General features: G+C 44.2%; 1 protein-coding gene across 21 annotated transcripts in view; it reads left to right on the top strand.

Moving 5' to 3' along the window:
- MICAL3 (microtubule associated monooxygenase, calponin and LIM domain containing 3) overlaps window positions 1–16,346 on the top strand; it is a 1,349,174-nt gene that overhangs the window by 410,739 nt on the left and 922,089 nt on the right. The window lies entirely within an intron of this gene.

The following is a 16,346-nucleotide window of genomic DNA, read 5'->3' on the forward strand; positions in this document are numbered from 1 at the left end:
TTGTGGTCCAGAGGATGCTTAGGGATCTGCATTCTTGGTTGTGTGTAACACTTTTTTTTATGCACATGAAAGGTTTTATCTACATGTAGATGTCCAAGCCTGCTTTTTATGCTGTGAGACTTTTATTAAGGACATATCACTTTTAAAAACAAAACAAAAAACCTGTATCAGATGGCTTGATAGCGCCTTAAGTTAAGCATTTTATATTGCCATGTTTATATGATGTGTAGCTGTCTTTCACCTATTAGAGTTCAACGGGAGGGAACCACTGGTGGCTATTCTCAGATCATAGACCAACCCATGAAAAGAGAATGTTACAATGCAGTTTAACACGCATTCTGCGTAATGCTTCTCTGTTCAGCCTAGCTTGACAAAAATACTCCTTCTACTCCCTTTTCCAGCACTCTAATCTCAAACAATCTAAATTGAAAAGACTGTTTGACCATCACAACTTGATTGCTCACTGCACAGCACCACTTCACACAGGTATGTCTTAGACCTTGACCTCGGAAACAACCTCTGCACCTTAAAATCTGTCCAAAAATACTTCCTTCTCCATACCGAATAGATTTCCAGCTACACGCTTGCTATGCCTTGAAAGTGTGGACTTTTAACAGGTGCTCTGCACAGACTGCGTACTGGATTCGTAGTATTTTACTATCCGCTGTTCAAGCTATAATTGTGTTAACTTTTTTACTCTAATACACCATGACCTTGAACATACCATATTTTTAGTGTAAAGAAAGCAGTATTGTTAAAGCCGGTAGGTCTCACCTTTTATAGTGAGACTGAGCTATTACCTTTGTGAACGCTTCTTTCCATTGTGTGAAGAAAATTTTAGAATGACTGAAGGTGCATTAGTAGGCATGTACTTGCACAGATGGCTATCTTGAAATGTGCTATCAAAAATTAGAATCCAGTAAAAACAAAAAAAGTTTGGTAGTGATAGAATAATAAAAATTACAAGAGTAACAAGCAATTGGAAAGACAGTCCGTCTGGCTTAATGTATTTTTAATTGAAATGGACTTGTCATTCTCTGACGAGTTTGTATGTGGGGTGAGTGGGCGAATGTAAGAAGGTATCACTGGTTGCATTGGAAGTATGAGTATGTAATTGAGCATCATAATGGAGGTGCAGTTTGAATGAGGGGTGTTAGGGAAATGGCGAGGGATGCAGGTGCAATATGTTTGGAAGATAAGTCTCTTTAGTCATTAATTAGAATATTAATGAAGAAGAAATAGGATTATTAAAGTATAAATAGATGGTGAAGAGATATTGATGACTGGAACACGTTTTTAGGTAATGCCTAAATACTCCCTGCCTAAATATGCCTTCCCTGTGTGGGTTGAGGGAGATGCTTGTGTCCAAGAGAGAGAGAAGTAAAACAGAATTGCAAGGATATGTGGTGTGCAAACTGAGTTGTATCTATAGTAAAATGAGCGGTAGAAGGTCAGCCGAATTAGATTGCCCCACATTGGATGTAGTATTGTACACTGGAGAATGAAGGGCCACACTTTCACCTAAGCAGTGGAAAATACCCACAGTGAACTAGCCAAAACAGCAAAATATTGATATAGACCCACCTATCACCTCTTTGCGCTCTTCCTGAGGAACATCAGCTTCTCTCAGCATGCACTGTAACACTGAGCGTCAAGAAGTATCATAGATTCTTGGAAGGATTACAAAAGATTTAACCTCTAATCAAAAGGCACAATTCCCCATATGTGAGCTCAGTCTAGTTCCCTCTAAACTCATGACTGCTTCTTTTGAGCCTATGCATAAGGCCACATTGCAGCATCTTTCATGGAAAGTTTTCTTAATTGAAGTCTTATCCGCTAAGAGAATCAGTGAGTTACAGGCCTTTTCTCCTGAGCCCTATCTGATCTTCCATCACAACGGGGGACATCCCTCTTGTCTGCCCAAAGTTGTTGATTTTCATGTAAATCAAACCTTTTCTCTTCCGATATTTTTCCCCAATCTTTCCTTTCCATTGGAGAGCACTCTTCATTCTCTGAATTTGAAGAGCACTAAAGTTTTACTTAGACAAAACTAAATCAATTATGAAGTACGGGTCATCTCTTTGTAAATTATGGTATTCTCTGAACATCATTTTGTGTCCTCCAAACAGACTATAGCTCGGATCCCATATTATATTTTGCTAACACTTGACAAATAATCCTTTACTCGTTAAACCCAAAGCACAGTCTACTAGAGGAAAAACAGCAGCTGCTGCTGGGGCCAAGAACGTTCCCCTCAGAGAAACATGTAAGGCAAGCTTGGAAATCACGTTATACTTTCATTAGACATTGTTTGGATGAAGATTCTTGAGTTGAAGTGTTGGTGGGCCAGTTGACGGCATAATCTAATTAATTCTTTTTCTGCAGGCCTCCCTTAAATATAATTTTATTTCTTACATCGACAGCCTCAAAGTGGGGATATGCTTGCTACTCTGTTCCACTTTTATGACTATCACTATGATACAGAAGAAAATGCTTCTTATAATCCTAGTTCTACATCATTGGTATTCTCAAAAAAAGCCATAAACAACTGTGGGTCCATCGAGGTTATCAGTGTAATAAATTGCATACAAATGTTTAACTTTAGGACGTAATATTCTCCAGTGCAAAAATAAATTAGGCTGTTGGGCACACTGGCAGTACAGTGCATGCTGGTTAAGGGAAGCTACTGGCTCTCTTAAAGTTAGTGCATCCTGAGTGCAGCTGGAACCAGCCCCTAGATCCCAACGTGGGCTGATAGGAGGATCTGGCAGACACCAGCGGACTGGCATGGTCTCTCCTCCATCCGTGGTTATGGTCCAAGCCTCAACCTCGCACATAAATCCTGTGCATTCGCTTCTACCCTATGGTGGTGCCAGACCTGGCTGAGAACCATTGGCCCCTCGCCAACCCCAGTCCACGTTTCACTCTTTTTGTTTCCATGGAAGGGGCTTCCAACAGTATCTTTTCCCACCCATCCACCACAGTGTGCAAGCTTCCCAGCCTCTTGAGTTGCCTAGGATGTGGTACCTACAGACCTTGTGAGTCAGGTGGCCAGAGATCTGGCGAGTCCATCACTCCCCCGGCAGCTGCAGCATCCAAACCCATTTAGTTTGCCCTTACTCCATCACGGGCAGTCGGTAGGAGGCAGGATACATCCTCACCTGCTCCACAGACCAGTGGGTTCTTCAAATTGTCGTCCTCCCCTTTGTGACCTCCCCTACATCCATGCCACCCACTTCCGAAAGACTGACTGCATACCACTCCTCTTATGTCCCCCAGGAAGTGACAGCGCTCTTGGCCAACGAAGCCATAGAGAGGGTGCTGACACCAGAAGTTGGTTGTAGTTGCTATTTCTGCTACTTTCTGGTGCCCAGAAAGGACAGAGGCCTTTGTCCTGTTCTAGACCTGCACCCTCTTAACTTCCTTCCGCAAGAAGGAGAAATTCAAAATGGTGACGTTTGCTCAAGTCCTATCTGCTCTGAACCTATCAGATTTGATGGCATGGTTGGACTTCAAGGACTCTCACTTCAACATTCCTGTTCTGCCTGCCCACAGGTGTTACCTGTGGTTCCCGATAGGCTAGGAGCAATTTCAGTTTACCATGCTTCCCTTTGGCTTTACTAGTGCTCCTCTGAAAGTGAGACTTACTCTGAGGCTGCTGGGTCTCATGGCCTTTTCCATCCTGCTGGTGAAACATGCCCGCTGGCATATGCAGGCCCTGCAGTGGAACCTGAAATTTCAGTGGGTCAGCATCCGAGGAATCTCTCCAATATGGTTCAGATGTCTGAGGGAACAGCGGTAGACCCCATTCCCTTCTCCAACCAAATCTGACTGTAGTGACAGATGCTTCACTCCTAGGGTGAGGCTGGTGCAGGTGTGCACGGACAGCACCATCACCATGTGGTATTGCGATAAACAGGGTTGGGAGGGGTCGTGGACCCTTTGTCAAGAGGCCATGTGCCTCTGGACATGGCTGGAACATCAGGGCATTTCCCTGGTGGTTCAACACCTGACTGGCTCTCTGAACTCCAGAGCAGATGAACTCGGCCGATGATGCCTAGTGAATCACAAATGACATCTGTATCCGGAGTTGTGTAAGGACTCTTTCAGCATCAGGGAGAGCTTTGGTTAGATCTGTTTGCCAGTGCAGAGATCGCGCAATGTCAGCAGTTCTGCACGCTGGAGTTTTCAAGTGGGCTATCACTTGGAAATGCTGTTCATTTTGAGTGGAGCTCAGCCTCCTCTATGCCTTTCCGTCCATTCCACTCCTGCACAGAGTTCTCAAGAAGATCAGGAATGACCGGACCCAAGTCATTCTTGTGGTTCTGGTCTGGACTTTGAGAGTTTGGTATCCTGAGCTGTTAAGCATTGTCATCAGTCCTCCGGTCAGGCTTCCCCTTCGGGAGGATCTTCTGTCGCAGGGGAGGGCTCTCCATCAGAACCTGTCAACGCTCTGCTTTCATTCATGAATATTGAGCTGCAACAGTTAACAGCTTTTGACCTTCCACCCGAAGTCTGCAGTGTTATCTTGGCAGCGAGATGCCCTTCTACCAAGACTGTATACTCCAGCCGTTGAAGCCAGTTCGTGGCATGGTGTGCAGAGAAACAGACTGACCAAGTCTTTGCTCCCCTTTCTCAGTTTCTTCTCTTTTTTTCCCCACCCTCACCTTGAAAGGCTTTGCTCTGGGTGCATTCAAGGGCTATCTTTCTGCTGTTTCAGCCTTCTGGTGGCTGCCTGATCAACCTTCCCTCTTCAAATGCCGCAATGTAAATGCATGTCGGACCTTATTCATGTGCTCACTTTTCTCATGTGCGCTTCCTTTGAGCTTTTACATCATTGTCTTCTCAAGCTTCTTACCATCAAGATGGCCTTCCTCATGGACATATCTGCCCAAAGGGTCGGTGAGCTTCAGGCCTTATCATCAAATCCTGCATATCTGAACATTTAACCAGACAAACTGGTTCTGCGAACTAGGACCTCTTCATTGCCGAACATCGTCATCCCATTTCGTGTAGGCCAAATCATCTTGCCTACTTTTTACGCTCCACCACATCCCTCCAAGGAAGACAAGTGACTTCACTGTCTGGACCTTTAAAGAGCATTGTCGTTCTACCTTGACTGCACAAAAGAGTTCCGGGTGGGCAACCAACTCTTTGTGGAATATGTCAGAGTGAAGAAGGGAAAGGCTATGCAGAAATGCACCATCTGCCATTAAATTGTGCTCTGCATTAAGATCTGGTGCGCACTTGCCAAAGAGCAACTCCCTGAGGGTTTGCGTGCTCCTTCTAACAGAGTAAAAGCTGTAACCACTGTGTTAGCATGCAAAGTTCCAGTCCTGGACATTTTTCAGGCAGCAATGTGGGCCTCATTGCACACGTTCACCAAGCACTACTGCCTGAGCAGTCAGATCTATTGGGATGGGCACTTTTCCCATTCGGTGCTGCAGGTCTAAAATCTGCCTCACAGACTCGTCTTTGGGGGGAGGTATTGTTAGGGTATTTTTTCAAAGGTAAGGAATCTGCGGCTAGAAATCTCTATCGGATTAATAATGCCTTATCTGGGAGAGACTCTATCTAGCTGCAGATTCCTTACCAACCTACCAATCCCCCTGGCTCTGCGAGCAGATTGTAAGGTCAGGGTGGTTCCCTTTTCAGGGCTTTAATGTTCGACACCATTGGTCAGTGTTCTTCGTGGCTCCACGCTCCTATTGTGGAAAGTTGTGAATAGAACCTGATGTCAGCACGCTGCTGTGGTGTTTGTATAGGCACCACACCAGTCACATCCGGCACTGACGATGCCATGCGGAGGTGTGCCGGCATGCTGCTCACAAAAAAATTCCTGGTCAAGTCTGACGCCTGTGGAAAATTCAAAGGTGATGAATCTGCAGCTATATTCTCTACCAGATAAGGTGTTACCGAAGGTAAGTAACTTACACTCTCTCTCGCTCTCTCTCTCTCAGATGTGTTCCACTGGTTACATGCACTTCCTTCCTCACACACACAGTTCTGTTTTAATGTTGGTATTCAAAGGCCTCATTGACAAAATACTTACCAAAAAAAATTGCAATAATTCAGAGACCAAAGAACACTGCTGAAAGATGGTATTTAAGCACAAACGAGCGCGGAGAAAGGTTAAATGGGGAGGGGGGTGCAGATAGGAGATGGGGGATTATAGATAAGATTTGCAGCCTGTGGTTGATAAAAGCAGAGAGGAATATGGGACCAGGAGGATGGGTTAGTTGTAGTTGAGAGTGAAAAATCTAGAGTGAGACATGAAAGAGTAAGTCTGCAGATGTAGATCAGTGTGAGTAATTTAGGGATTGGTAGGAGAGTGTAGGTGAAGAATACATTAAGAAAAATTAAAATAGAGTGGGTAGTTCAGGGCTTTTGGGATGTGTGACGGAGAGGAGGAAAAACACACTGGTGATGAAAGCAGAAGATGGGAGAGTGAGGCGTTAAAGGGATCATTTGACGGATAAGAAGAATGGAAAAACATCAGTGAAGTACATGACCTCAGACATTTAGAAACACCAACCCAAAAGACTGCATTGATCTACCTGAAACTGCTGCTGTCAGCGATGCCAGTGACACTACAATAAAGCACCCTGCAGAGAGCTTGGTACTGGGAGGTCAATGAGATTACAACAGAACAGTTTGTAGGCAGCTGTTCATTCAAAGGACCATGCGAGAACTACTGAACAGGCTGTAGAAATCTCAGCACCAAAAAATTGTAATTGTCAAAAAAGTGAAGTAGACACAGCTGGCTACAGAATGAGCAGGGATACTGCAATAGAAAAGCCATCAGGCAGTTCCCCAAAGAGTTAAAAACAAACTGCTTGTATCAGGGGTTAGTTCTGATTTTTGAGAAAAAGGTCATAGATTGCTGGCCACAGGAAGTTGGTATTATTAGATCAAGGACTCTGTCGCCAGATATTTCAAGTAGATTACCACTGCCATGTGAGAGCCATCCATAGATGCATTCAGAACATCAAATTTGATATTTCCGTTAAAGTAGATTTTGGGGGTTGAAACAATGTGTTATTGTTTACTTATAGCAAAAGTAACACAAAGTCCACTTTAAGGCTCCAGCCTTCCTCTGACACTCACAGACCGAGCTTCCCTTTTAAGCATCTCCTCACGATTGTGCTTGCACTCGCTGGGTATACAACAGCTACACTCTGAAGCTGTACACAGCCATCTTTTCATCTGTTTGCGTACATGGGCAGTATGAAAATTCATATACACCCCACCTTATAAAGTCGTCCTTCCCAGCTCACCTTAAGATTGATAAGATGCACATTCTACAGTCAGTTTACCGTAGACTGTTCTCCCCAAAGAAAAATATACCATAAAATATAGTTTACAGTCTCATTTAACATGAAATAAAAAATAGTATAGCACTACCACTTTTATAATGGACTTGAAGTTATGTACATTGTGTGTATTTAGTTAAGCGGGGGGATGGAGGGGTGGCCATGCCGTCGACCGAGATGGCCGCACAGCTCTGAAGCTCCACGCTCTGTCCCAAAGCAGCCTGCCAGAATGGGCGGATATTGCACATTTCCGGCCTACATGAGTTAGCGGAGCAACGCAGGAGGACTGGGGGTCATGGCTGGCGGGTGACACTGCCCTGCCGGCTCGCCCAGACCACATTGAAGCTTTGGATGGGCGTGATCGTGGCCCTCTGGCATTAGGCATGGCAGGGGCCTGGGGACAGCTGGATTGAGACTGTGTATCCACCCTTGCGCCCCCCCCCCGCCAGGTTGCAGCTGGTGTAACCGCAAGTGGTGGGGATTCCCCCATATGTCTGTCCAACAACTGACCCGCACTGGGGGCCCTTGATTCAAACTGATCCATCCCCACTGGCGATGCTGGTGGCTCTGCTCCTGGACAGTGGGGTAACAACTGCCCTCTTTGCCATGCAGTGGTATTACAGAGCTTGATTGGTGGTGCCCTGCACAGTGAACATAGTATTTGCCTCGGCTGGTAGCCCCTGCGTTACTCCTGACATGGACCGTTGCGACCCAAAGCAGCAGAAATTTCCGTTTGAAAAGCAGCAGCCGCCCGATGTCCTGGGTTCCGCACGATTGACACTAGATTTGACTCTGACTGCTAGGCTGAAGGGTAAGGGGAGCAGATTCGATAAGCCACAGACCCGCGGGGAGGGAGCGGAAAATCACATTTCCACTGTTGAGGATGGAACGGCAGCGCTATCAAAACATCTGGAGAAAGTGGAGGGCATGTTGAAAGCAGTAGCAATGAAAAACAAGGACTTGGAGGCAAGTGGGCACCACAACAACCTGCCCATTTCAGGAATCTTCGAATCCACCAACACAGGCCTGATGGACCTATTTGTTGAAAATCTTTTGGCAGAATTGCTTGTCGCCAGGGTTTCAACCCTGCGTACGTAGTGGAGAGAGCTCATCATTCTTTGGAGCCGCGTCCTGCCCCTGGTGCCCCTGCATGCCTCATCATTGCCCGTCAACTCAACTACAGAGACGGCAGCACTGTTCTCCGCCTGGCCTGGGAGAAGGGTCCTCTCCAGTATAAGGATGCTGTTGTGTCCCTGTTTCCGGACTTCACGTCCGCTGTGTAGGACGCTAGCTGGAAGTTCTTGGAGGTTAAGAGGGCGTTGAGGAACCTTGATATTCGCTACGGAATGCTATATCCGGCCCAACTGAGTGGAGGTAAATGGTAAGCCATGTTAATTTAATAGCCCTGGAGATGCCATGGCATTCTGCAAGCTACAATCCAAGCAGGGTTCATCGCCTCATGTGACTATGCCGGTGCATGGCTATCTAGATCCCGGGCCCTCCTCTAGCATAGACCTGTTGCTCCCCGGACTGAATCTACTGGACCCACGTAGGCTTTCGTGCTTACCGTGCCTCTGGTTTGATTTCACTGAGTGGCATAAGACTATAGCAATGTCAATTGCTCTATCTCCCTTATAGACTGAGTGCAGATGCTGCAATACCTTCATAGGCACGGCGTATGGGGAGTCTTTCTACAGGAGATACACCTGCCCGCTGACACCAAGCCCATGTTCGCTTCCACCTGGTGCTCGCACAGTTATTTTGCTAGTTACAGCACTTACTCTCGTGGGGTGTGCATCTTGATGCACAGGAGTGTTCCATTCCGCCTCCTATCAACTTAATCGGACAGGGATGGTAGATATGTTTTGGTAGCTGGGCTACTCGATACCCTAAAAATTCTGCTGGTAAATGTATATGCTCCAAATGTTGATGCCCCTGAATTTTCTCATGGTCTCTATTCCCACATTGATCACTTTGAGGTAGATCACATAATCAAGCAATCTTAACATGGCAATGGATCCGGCACTTCACACTACATCGTGCGATTTGGTGACCAGACCCCGGTCTCTCCGCGCCCTATAGGCTGTCTGCAAAATATATGTTTTACTGGACCTGTGGAGACTATATGGCTCCGACTCACTTGCCTACACATTCCGTTCGGCGCCCCATGGGACATGGTCACGAATCGACTATTGGCTTCTAACTAGCACCGTTGCCCAGTGGGTCGCTTTGATCAAGCATCTTCCCCGAACACTGTCAGATCTCTCACCAGTGCTGACTACACTTGATTTCCCAGTGTCTGGGGATACCGGGCGGTCCTGGAGATTCCCTGACATGGCACTTCAGGATGCACCGTTCTGCGATGACCTGAAGGAAGCAATATTCGAATTTCTTTGATTGAACAAGGGATCGGTGGCCACCAGGGCAGTGCTCTGGGATGCGTTCAAGGCATACATCAGAGGCATCTGCATATCTAAGCATTTTGGGGTATTACGTGATTTTCGCCGGAGTCTCGCACATATAGAGGCACAGCTGGTGGAACTTGAACGGGGGCTTAGGGCGGTGGGTGATGACTGATATATCGACGGAAATTATTACTGAATGAGTTTAATGAATTGGCTGGAAGGGAAGCAAATTACATGGGTAAATAGCCCATGGCACGTAAATACGTGGAGGGTGACAGAGTAGAGAGCACGTTGGCTAGACTTATCCACCCACATACTAGAAATCAAGAGGCTGGATGCCAGTCGTGCCGTTGGTAGTGCAGAGGTCCAGTCTGAATTCTATGCACACTACTCACACCTTTATATGGCTCACCCAATTCCACCACGTCCTGAATTACATAAATATTTAGATGATATTTACAGGGCTCCAAAAATCTACTGGACTACTGGCAATGGAGTCTTATTTGATCAGGTCAAGCTACTTTTAATACTTACTCCCTTCTGGTGAGTTGACACTGAATAGGTGTTCTGTTCTGTTGAAAAGTGGAGGGACAATAAAAGATGCCTTTAATTCTTGTTCTTATGTCACATTTGCTCTGTGTTCACGACAGAGGTCAAAAGTCAGTTTTTCTTACAATTAATTTTCCTTCTGACTGCAGACTTCCTGGACTTTGTAAGGTGAACTGTGTGACCTGCTGCTTAGAATGTAAAATGAAAGGGCATAGGGTGTCGGGTTTCTCCTAACACACAAATTTTAAATGACTAAGTCAACTGTGGAAACATTTCAAAATATATTTCAGTAGTTGTGAAAGCCCTTTTTTATATTTGTGTGATGAAAAAATATTTTAATAGGATGAAAACAAATCAGAATATCTACATGTTGATGTGCAAAGGATATGTTTTCTGAAACCCAATTTTCACAGATTGTTAATACACTATATAGTTTTATCAGTAAAACTGCAAGTTAGCGAAGAGGTTTTTGGACATTTCTTGGATTGTTACCGTGTGTAGATGACAATATGTTACCATGCCATGATTTAGTAATATATTTATTAAAATAAAGTGTTTAAACAAACTGAGAAACGCTTCTGCCCTGATGGCAATGTTGTTAGTAAACTAAAAGAAGTCCTAGGTTATGTGGGCTAGATCTCATGGGGATGTGGGCTAGATTCTTGTGATGCATGCAGCAAACTTTAGTCTACTTAATCAAACAAAAGAGGTATTTTTGTACTGCAGAAATGCTGAGCTCACATAATTCAAGGTGCAACCATATGTGAGAATTAGGAAAAAGGCGACTCTGTAAACTATTTGCCTAGGATCACACAATTTGAGACCCGTTTACGGGTCAAGTACATTACAGTTTGTCGAGTAGATTATTTAAGTTACTCAACCTGCAGGTCTAGTAAAATTTTTATGATTTTTCAAGCCCTGATCTAGCTAAGGTATGGCTATACTCTGCTCAACAGCAATTCCTCAGTGAGCCCTTCTCCGTGAATGAGGTCACGCAGGCAATAGATTCCCTGTAGGGCGGGTTCACAGGTGCATTATACAAAAAATATAAAAACATACTTGGCCCTCGTCTGGTATCTGTGTATGCGGAGGTGCTTGAGGCTGGGGTACTCCCCGCAACAATGCTCGAGGTAGTCATAACTCTACTGCTGAAACACGGTAAAGATACTCTGTATTGCGAGTCATATAGACCCCTTGCGCTTTGCTAAATTTTGGCAATAAGATACTGGTGAAAATGATTGCTACCCGCCTCTCTCTTTTGTTAGATCAGATGATTTCCTCAGCTCACATCACTCTACATCTTTCAATCTCTGCACTGCCTTCACAGTACTCAACAGGATATCGCCAGAAGTACTGGCGGTTATCACCTAACTGGATGCAGAAAAGGCATTTGACTCACTTGAATGGGCGTTCTTACACGCCATCCTTCGCAAACTAGAATTTCTGCAGGGATACATGGCGTTGATATTCCTGCTGTACGCGCAGCCTATGGCCACTGTACAACTAAATGGGGCGCTCTCCCCTTTTTTCCCCAATAATGCATGGTACCCGACAGGGACTCCCCCTATCACCCTTGCTATTCATAATAGCAACAGATCCTCTTGTGCGTCACCTGTGGGAGAGACATATATATAGGGGATTACAATTTACTAGCGGCATTGCTTGTCTCGTTTTATGCAGATGATATATTGCTGTTCATCCGCTGCCCAGAAGCTAACTTAAAACCGATATTAGATGAAGTGGTCCGCTTTGGTGCATTTTCAGGGATGCACATTAATTGGAGTAAGTCTGAACTCTTTCCACTAATGACAGTATCCTCCCACCTATGGTAGAATATCCCCTCAGATGGTGTGAGGACTCCACAAAATAGCTTGCTCTACATATCCACAGGGACAAGGCCCAGGTCATCCGGTTAGATTATGGGCCTGCCATTGAAAGGCACACTGCCCAGGTGGATAGATGGGTGAAGCTACCATTATGTATGGCGGGCCGTATATCCCTCTGTAAGATGGTGGTTCTCCCACAATTCTTATATTTTTCTGAACATCCCCTTAGCATTAACAAATTCCTTTTTCGCCACACTCTGTAGTTTGCTTATTAGACTTGTGTGGGCGGACAGGCACCCCTGCATCCTATGGGAAGTCCTTACTATTGTATACGAGCAGGGTGGCTTCGGAGTTCCCCATTTTCAACTATATTATCTTGTGGCACATTGTCATTATTCACACTGCTGGTTCCATCCTGATGTGGGCATTCCCTGTACAATCCCCAAACTAGACCTGGCTGCTCTGGTCTCACTGGGTGCCCACTTACCTCGGGGACTTCCCTTGCACAGTAAAGATGTTCAAACTCTTTCCATCACTAGCTTGGCTTGGCACAAATTAGTTTGACTGCTCTGGCATGATGTGTTGTACTCCCCGGCTCTGACACTGTTAAGCACCCATTTTCTGCCTATCACGCAAGAAGTGCTTGTCCAACCAACTTTAAACTTTCTCAGTCTCCAGACAATGGTGATGTATTCCCCAATGATCATATTTTCTCGCGCATGGCGAGCGCCCGCTTCACCAATTCCACTCACTTGCAACACTTTGTGCTATGCTGATTGCAGAGTGCCTTACGTGCACTGTATACTACTTATCCACTGGCTCTGGTCGAGTATGTTCCTCTTACATTGGTCATTGTAGCGGATACCGGAGCATGACTGGTTTCTAAACTGTACTGTGCCTGTATTGAGATCTTGCCTATCTCCGATGACAAGGTCAGGGAATCTGGGAAACAGATTTAGGACGACCCCTGTCCCAAAATATTTGGAAAGCGTGCTGTTCTTAAAAGCCATTTTGTACCCTTCAACATAAATGAATACACTATAAATTCTTGAGGAGGATTTATATCACGCTGAGTGATACAATCTGTATTGATAATAAAAATCCCAAGCCTGTATTGTGCAGTGCGCCCCTTGCTGATTTCCTGCACATGACATGGTTTTGCCCGAATATTAATGGCTTTTGGGGTGATGTGTTTAATCGATTGTCTAGCATTGTGGGATTGCCCCTGCACCCTGACCCACTCTTGGCCCTCTTGGGCTATACAGGGGATCTGCCCAAAAATATTAGATCCCTCACAGCCATATCCTTTTTACTTGCCAAGTGTGAGATGGCGCTCCTATGTGGCGCTAGGCACACACCATCAGTTATGAAATGGCTTACAAGCCTCATATATTGTGACACTAGCAGTGAACTCTATGCATCGTTATAGCCATTAACATCAAGGCCTCGAGATATTTGGCAGCCGTTGAAGGACTACTTATGCACATTAGATATAACTTCTCTGACTTCAGTCATCTTCCGAATCCTGATGACCACACAACCTTGTCATCTCTTTATTAACCACTTTGCCTTTGAGACTGCTTAACCATCTCTTTACTATACTGTTGGAGGATTTGAAACTGTCCAAGAAAGAATCAGTGAAAGCATTGTTAGTGAGTGGATGCCTATAGAGGAAGTGGTAGGTTAAAGTGGAGTTTTTTGGCATCTAGGTTCACAACTTCTTCCAATTTGGTGATGGTTATGGTGTCCTTAAATACAATGGGTACTCTACCTACTTTTTTTCCTTCTTGGTTGTGTAATGGCTTGATGTTCTGTGAAGATGGTTCATGCAGTTTGGGCACCAGGGCTTTCCCTACCAAGTTTCAGTGGTTAATAGTATGTCTAGTTCTCTGTCTGTAGATAAACATAGTTGTATTTATTTTTTACTTATTGAACAGGCATTCAGAAGCAAACAATTTAGATGTACTAGTTTTAGTTTGTGGAAGTGAGGGTATGCGTCTGGGTTATATTTACTCTTATCTATGGAAGTCTGTTTGGATATTTTTTATTTTTAAAATGTATTCTTTGTGTGAATGGGACGGTAATAAGTTAGGAAGCGTTGACGCTGGGATTGTGGTATTTTTCGCCTTTGCTGTCCTGCTCCCTGCTCAGGTAGATTTATTACCGATTTGATGGGGGGTTTATAGGAAGTAGAGTATGAGCCAAATAATGTTTTTGTAATTATCTGTTTAAGATTGTTTTGGTGATTTGTTAAACAGGGTTGTGTTCTGTTGTGATGTAGTGTGGGTGATGCAAAGTTTGTGTGATTGATGGTATTTTTCTTTTTTGTTTATTGAAAGATGAAGGATTCTGAATAAAGGGTGATGGGGGCATTAGCAATTTAGTTTTAGTGGTGTACAATTAGCAATTGAGTGTTTTGGATTTGTGGGTTTCTATAGTGTTGAACTGTGTGAGTGATTTCGGTGTTAGATGAAGATGGTGATTGTGAAGAAGGGTTCTATTGTGTACAGAATGAACACTTCCTGTGGGCTTAGGCTAGCCCGTTGGCTGGCTTTCTTGTTAATCTCATTTGCTTGTTTCTTATTCATTGGGTTTCCTTCCTCTACTTGTCACTCTGCTGAAGCAAAGCTTCTCTGCCATTATTTTGATTTGACCACTTGTATCCCTGGAGCATAGCTTCCCTACCATTATTTTGATTTGACGACTTGTATCCCTAAGCTGCTTAAATTCTCTGAAGAATGTATTTGCTTTTCTTTCAGCACTCCTTGGGAGAGTGTTATTTCTTGTTCTTTGCCATATGTGCTGCTTCCCCCTTCACATCCTAGCACCAGCACTCTCCGTGTTTCATCCACTGCTAATCATTTGCCTACCCTACCAGGCTCAGATTTATTTTTAATTTCCTTCTGCCCTTAGTCTTCTCTGTTGCTACTCTGCCCCTCTGTTCTCATCACTGTTTCAGATACATTTATTTACTCACCTCACACCCAGTTGCACCTCTGTCTCTCACATCCTGCTTTTTAGGAGAGTCGGCAGCCTCAATTTAACGGGCTGTTTCTTTTACTAAATTCGCTTTTGCACACTTTTGATATTTTTTGTAATTTGACAATTGGAGACTCCCCGGCATCCACTGTTGCGTTACCTTTGCTATTATTGCAGTCATGTGTCTCACCATTTACTCACTTAGAAGTCATCCAGTTCACCATGGGATCTTACTGATAACCATAGACCAAGGAAGCTGACTGCCCCAGCTAATACTGTTACTGTTGTGCATGAGACAATTCTTCACTGCTGCTACACAAGCTCCATGTGAAAGAAGCTTGCATCACTGCAGCCACCTGTACTGTAACTGAATGGAAAGGTGAATTTGTGAAGCTTGCACTGCTGGTCATGATCTATGATGTACGTTGGTGTCGGTTGGCAAAATTCTTTCTTTATATAAATGCTAACACTGTTGGCTTTGTCATTGCTTCAGACTTAAAGAACTGTTGATACTTTTGGGGGGAATATCAATCATTAAATCTTTTACATATACAGCGACTTATTTCTTGCATTGGCTCATCTTCCCAAATACTTTAAACTACTTGAATATCTGCACCTACCTCCGATCTACCCTCTATGGCAGCTAGAGAAAGTGATGAGCGAGTGAGGGGCATAGTTTGTGGACAAGACAGCACGCAGTAGACTAGCATAGTTTTTGGTTTTAGTTTCTCTCCTCACCCCCAGATGTTAACACCTAATATTGAATGGTAATTAGAGTTTGGAATCAAGACTTCATTTTTATATAAGACAGTCTATGAACAGGAGACTTGAGCTAAATATAACTGAATCCAGACACTTCAGAGATGCACAAACCCTATGTCATTCCTTAAATTCTGCAGTTCCCTTATTTTCTGATTGTTATCCTGACAGACACAGTCAATGGCAGATGAGGGGCATAGTTGTTTTGAGAACCAAACACCTCCGCTGTGAAGTGTAAAGTTGCACCAAGCCATTCTAGCTGTAAATCAGTTAATCTAAAAAACAAAATTGATTTCATAGCATTTTAATCCTTCTTAAATTTAAAGTAAGTTTAAATCTCTAAACCTCGTTGCTTATACCAAAATCTCGTACCACTTCTGTTCACTCGATTTTTATGATTTATTTGTACTGCTGATTTAAGTTAATGAATTTGATTTCACATGCTTTTACCCAGAAGGAAGTGATTTTTTTCTCCCCCCTGAATATCAGAAACAAATCCTATCAAATTAACAAAA

The sequence above is a fragment of the Pleurodeles waltl genome, chromosome 4_1 (assembly GCF_031143425.1).
Source record: "Pleurodeles waltl isolate 20211129_DDA chromosome 4_1, aPleWal1.hap1.20221129, whole genome shotgun sequence".
Taxonomy (NCBI): Eukaryota; Metazoa; Chordata; class Amphibia; order Caudata; family Salamandridae; genus Pleurodeles; species Pleurodeles waltl.